Raw genomic sequence first — 6,037 nt, forward strand, 5'->3', positions numbered from 1 at the left:
AGGGAAAGGAGAGCTGGAATCACCCTCCCAGGGTAGCCACCCTCCTCTGACTACCCTGCGTCCCCGTGGAGTCCTCAGCCCATGGCTCCTGCTCGTATCTCATTCTGTCTCCCTGGGGCTCAACTCAGGGACAGCCATGGCAGCCAGGCAGCACCCCCGCTTCCTGTCGCTCCTGACCTGCCAACCCCCGACTCTGGCCTGCTCCTGGGTTGGGGCGACCCAGGAGCCTGTGAGATCCCCACTCTGGAAATGCTGGGAACTGTCGCCGGTGCCTCCATTTTGGCACCGGACTCCTTATGGAATTCCTACACTCCTTCTCTCTGGGAAGGAGATCCCACCAGGCTTGCGGTCAGAGCCATGCAGGCCACCGTCCCCACTCAGCCACGCCGGAGCTGTGTGACTCAGGGCAATCACCACACTTCTCTGTTCCTGGTGATCTCGGAGAATAACGGCTCCCTGCCGCCCCAGAGGCTCATGGTGTGGAACGAACTGTATGAAATAAGGCCGAGCGGGAGGAGTGTGGCTCAGGGGTTGACATCACAGACTCTCAATGAGCTTCAAGTCCTGGGTTCTGATCCTGGCTTCCCCACCACAAGCGACATCTCCTCCAGGCTGGCTGGACCTGTCCTGCCTCAGAGAGTCCTTGTGAGGATGAAGTGAATGAAGGCATTTCTAACAGAGCAGTGGTCAAACAATGCGAATAAGTAAATGATGAGTAACCTTCTAGAATGTTCTTGAGGAACATGGCTAACTGTTATTATTCTCGATCCTCCACTTCTGTAAATCCCAAGTCCCGCCCCGTCCCTGACCCTCAGGTGCACACACTTTTCTGAGTCATGGGTGTGAGCTCCTCCTTCTCCTCCCTCTTGGCGTCTTTTCTCCCCTGTCTCCGCTCAGCTCACCGCAGCATCAGCGAGAAGCCCCTCCTTCCAGCCCTCACGAGCCCTTCTCTTCCTGAGACCTAACGGCCGGGCACCCCGTGAAACCCTGTGAACCCCAGTTCAATACAGAAAGGACCTACTGAGTATCTCCTACATGCAAGGCGCTCGGGGGTTCTGCTGTGAACAGGACAGAGGCCGGGCTCCCTCGCGCCCCACCTCAGGTTGAGGGAACAGATAGTAAAGGCGTCCGGGGGCACCAGCGGAGAGGTCGGGGGGACGCCTCTCTGTTCCTCGGGAACTTTTCTCTTTCCCTACCCGTTCCTTTCTCCACCTGCGGACACTCACAGGCCTCGCCGTCCAAAACTAAACAAAATGAGTGAGGAAAAGGAAGCCTTGCGTCTGCCGACCTGTCTCTCCAGCATTTTTTTTCCTCCAAAAGCCATGTTTCTGGGTATTTACCCCAAAGATACAGATGTAGTGAAAAGTAGGGCTATCTCTACCCCAATGTTCATAGCAGCAATGGCCACAATCACCAAGCTGTGGAAGGAGCCAAGATGCCCTTCAATGGACGAATGGATAAGGAAGATGTGGTCCATGGATACAATGGAGTATTATGCCTCCATCAGAAAGGATGAATGCCCAACTTTTGCATCAACATGGATGGGACTGGAGGAGATTATGCGGAGTGAATTAAGTCAAGCAGAGAGAGTCAATTATCATATGGTTTCACTTACTTGTGGAGCATAAGGAATAACACGGAGGACATTGGGAGAAGGAAAGGAAAAATGATTTGGGGGAAATCGGAGGGGGAGACAAACCATGAGAGACTGTGGACTCTGAGAAACAAAATGAGGGTTTTGGAGGTGAAAGGGGGTAGGTGGGGGGATGGGTGAGTCTGGTGGTGGGTATTAAGGAGGGCATGTACTGCATGGAGCACTGGGTGTGGTGCCTAAACAATGAATCTTGGAACACTGAAAAAATAAAATTTAATTAAGAAAAAATAAAAAAAAAAATAAAAGTCACGTTTCTGGACCAAAAAGTCTCCACTCGCTCATCACACACTTCCTTCTGAACGCGGGGCCACCTGAAGCCTCTGCTGTGTCCTGGAGCCGGCTCCCAGGGACCCCGCCCCAAAACACACACACAAAGCCTGGTGTTGCCCAAGCTTGGGCTTCACTCCCTATCCCCAACCCTGTCACTCTGTCTCTCTCTGGCTTTGGGAGGCCACACTCTGCCATCCGCCCTCTGCGGCTCACCGCCACCTCTGTGGGCCCCCCACTTACAGGTGTTTTCAAAGATCTGCCCTTGAAGTCTGCTCCTGTCTCTCTCCACCTCTCCCGGGCTGAGCTCAACCATGGTCAGGGACTTAGGGCTTATCTCTCTGCAAATGTCCAGGGGCTAGCCTGGCCAAACAGTGCCCAGCACCAACTTTGATGCTCCCTGAAATGAGTAGGGGAAGGAAGAGAAAGCACGAGGTCAGGTCCAAGCGTCTCAGTTTCCAGTCAGCCAGATTCAAATCTGGATGTCCCCTCCGACCACCAGCGTCCCCTGGTGCCCTCAGGTCTTGCTTTTACCAGCACCTGTAGAACGGGACAGTCACGGAACCAGCTTCATTCTGTAGCTGTGATCATTCGCTGAAGCGACGTGGACAGAGAGACTCAGCACAGTGCCTGGCACCTCGTGGGTGCTCCGTGAATCGTAACTATCATAAACACGATCGCTATTATGACATCGCGCTGAACTGAGAGCCATGCGCCGCCGAGGGCAGGTACTGTGTCTGCTTCCCGTCTGCGCTCCTGGCGCTTGGCACACAGCAGGTGCTAAGGTATGTTTGCCAAGGAAATGCATGCCTCCTCCGGCTCCAGCTTCATACCCAGGGCCGCGGCCCACACTTCATATATGGTGATTAAATATATACAATCATTACAGTTCAAATACCTGCCTGAGAGTGTAGCTCAGGTCCCGCAGGAACACCAGGACCAAACTCATGGTCTCCCCCACAATCCAGCCTCTCCCAGCACCCCCTTTTCTAGGTACCGGATCCAGTTAGTCATTCACACCTCAGTGATGAAAACACCCCAAGCACTTCCACCTCCACTGAGTGGAAGCCTCTGGAGGGCAGGATCCTTCTCCGATTCATTTCTGACCCCAGCACCTAGCGGGGCATCGGACACCTGCTCAGCCCTCAAAAAGGATCTGTGGGATAAATTAAACATCTCATAAAGGTGCTTGTTCTCTGGCACTTTCCTGAAGGCTCGTCCAGGGCCGAAGCCCCACAGAGGGCAGCCAGAAACAGCCGGGCACTCTCTCATCCCAAGACCAGAGCTGCCGAAGTGCCCTCGGTCTCATCAGAGGGTCTGTAGCCGCCCCCGCCCTGGAGGCGGGCACATAGAGCAGGATTGCCCCGAGCTCTCTAACTGATGAGCCATAGTGCATCCTCCTCCTCTAGGAAGTTCTCCTTGATTCCTCCTTCCACAGGAAGCTTGCCTGTCTCTGGAATGTTGTAGAACTCATCACACATACTGCCTACTCTAGCACTTCCATCTGGAGGGAGTCTCGAGGCTGATCAATCAGGAAGGAAGGAGGGAGGAACTCCATAGCTGGTGACCGTCCACAGTACCACCAGCACAAGGCGAGGTCACTATTTGGGATCTTGAAATCTCACAAAATCTTGTGAGGTATTAGGAGCCCAGACTGAGGGGCTGATGTTAGGTAGCTTATAAAAGGCGGACCCAAAGCCTACAGCCTGGCCTGTCACCTGGTCCATGTGGTTGCCACCCCCACAAAGGGGTTGACATCCAATAAAGACCTAATGATCATGATCTTCACAAGACCCCTGAGAAAAGTGTCATGTGGTTTCCTCATACTCTACATGGAGAAGTGAAAGCTGAGCTATAGTCAGAGCTCCTAATTCCTGATAATTGCTTAATGAGTGGAACTGGGTCTTGGGTTATAAACTTGCAGCCCTAAGCTAGCGCTGAGCTTGTCCTCCAACGATGCCTTTCAAAACATAGGAATTAGCCGCTCACTTGTGAGCCTTAAGAGATCTCAGACAGAAATCCAGATTGCCAGCTTCTCATTTAAGGACCTGGCAAGGGGCATCTGTCAGTCTTTGAGCGTCTGCCTTCGGCTCAGGTCATGATTCCAGGGTACTGGGATTGATCCCCGCACCCGGCTCCGTGCTCAGTGGGGAGCCTGCTTCTCCCTCTCCCACCCCCCTGCTTGTGTCCCTGCTCTCTATGTCTCTTGTGCTGTCAAACAAATAAATAAAATCTTAAAAAAAATTTTTTTTAATAAAATAAAAGACCTAGTGATCCCGGCTCTGGATTCCTACATGACAACAGCTGGCCAGAGAGGAGAAGGAGCTGACCCATCCACTGGACATGTGTTTAGCTTTGCCTGGGTCCTATGTGTTTAGCTTTGCCTGGGTCCTTACTGTCTTATCCCCCATCAATTGGTCCTTACTGTCTTATCCCGCACCAGCCTCACGGTTGCTCCCTGCCTGGAGGGCCCACTAGTGGCCTGTCATAGAACTCCAGTTTGAGTCCTACCCTCTCTCCGTCCCTCAGTAATAGGACAGGGAGCACCTTGAGAGCAGAGATCATCTCCTGCCCAAATTTATGCTTGAAGGGCTGAGCTCAGAGCCTAGCACACAGTAGGTCCTCAGTAAATGTACATTAGGGACACCTATCCCAGGACAAGGAGATCACGGAGGGCTTTCTAGAAGAAAAGACACCTGTAACTGAATCTTTAAAAGCAGGTTGGAGACATTGGAACTCTTGTACACTGTTGGTGGGAATGGGAAATGGCACAGTTGCTGCGGAAAGCAGTACAGTGAGTCCTTAAAAAATTAAAAGTAGCATCACCATATAACCCAGCAGTCCCGCCTGTAGGTATGTGCCCAAAGGAAAGAAAAGCAGGGTCTCAAAGAGAAATCTGTACACCTGTGTTGATAGCAGCATTATTCACAGTCTCTTGAATGTGGAAACAACCCACTGGACTGTACATTTAATATGGTTGAGATGGTAACTTCGAGGTTGTGTGTATTTTGCCACAAATTTAAAAATTGGGGAAAAGGAAAAAAAGCGGATCAGAGTTCACCGGGCAAGGATGCAAGAAAGGGCATCCCAGGTAGAAGGACCAGCCTATGCAGGGCTTGCAGGCATGCGTCATGAGGGCTCATTTGGGAAGCCATAAATGGATGAGGCTGGGGACGCCTGGGTGGCTCAGTTGGTTAAGCAGCTGCCTTCGGCTCAGGTCATGATCCCAGCGTCCTGGGATCGAGTCCCACATCGGGCTCCTTGCTTGGCGGGGAGCCTGCTTCTCCCTCTGCCTCTGCCTGCCATTCTGTCCGCCTGTGCTCGCTCTCTCTCCCTCTCTCTCTGACAAATAAAATCTTTTAAAAAAAAATGGATGAGGCTGAAGGCATTAGGCAGTGATATTTGAGTGAATATTTAATAACTGGATCTCGGGGGCAGGGGGGAGACAAGCCCTGATTTTTAACATCTGCCCATTGCCGTGTTGTAATAACTCACACCGTGGGCAATAGCATGTTCTTTTTTTTTTTTTTTTTTAAAGATTTTATTTATTTATTTATTTGACAGAGAGATCACAAGCAGGCAGAGAGGCAGGCAGAGAGAGAGGAGGAAGCAGGCTCCTTGCTGAGCAGAGAGCCCGATGCGGGGCTCGATCCCAGGACTCCGAGATCATGACCTGAGCCGAAGGCAGCAGCTTAACCCACTGAGCCACCCAGGCGCCCTGCAATAGCATGTTCTTAACAGAATGTTACCAATGCAGAGTCAGGAAGACGTGCAGGAAACTGACTGGGGCACACTGCCTGCTGATAAAGAGCCCATGTTCTGGAACCACTGCTCATTAGCTATGTGACCTTAAACAAGGTTTTTAACTGCTCTGTGCCTCGGTTTGCTAAGCTCAGTAATGGGGATAATCATCATACCCGCCACATCCCAATGTTCTGAGCTGATCGTGGCAGGTGTTCAGAATTGTGCTGTCACATCAGAAGGGCTCAGCAAACATTTGCTATTTTTAATAGGAAAGTGGGGCAGGCCCACGCTCGATTTCTCAGAAAAAGGAACTTTCTCTACGCGTTTAGTAGGAATTGAGGAATGGTGGAAGGGCTGGCTGAAGAGAAGCAG

The sequence above is a fragment of the Lutra lutra genome, chromosome 4 (genome assembly GCF_902655055.1).
Source record: "Lutra lutra chromosome 4, mLutLut1.2, whole genome shotgun sequence".
In the NCBI taxonomy this organism is placed as follows: Eukaryota; Metazoa; Chordata; class Mammalia; order Carnivora; family Mustelidae; genus Lutra; species Lutra lutra.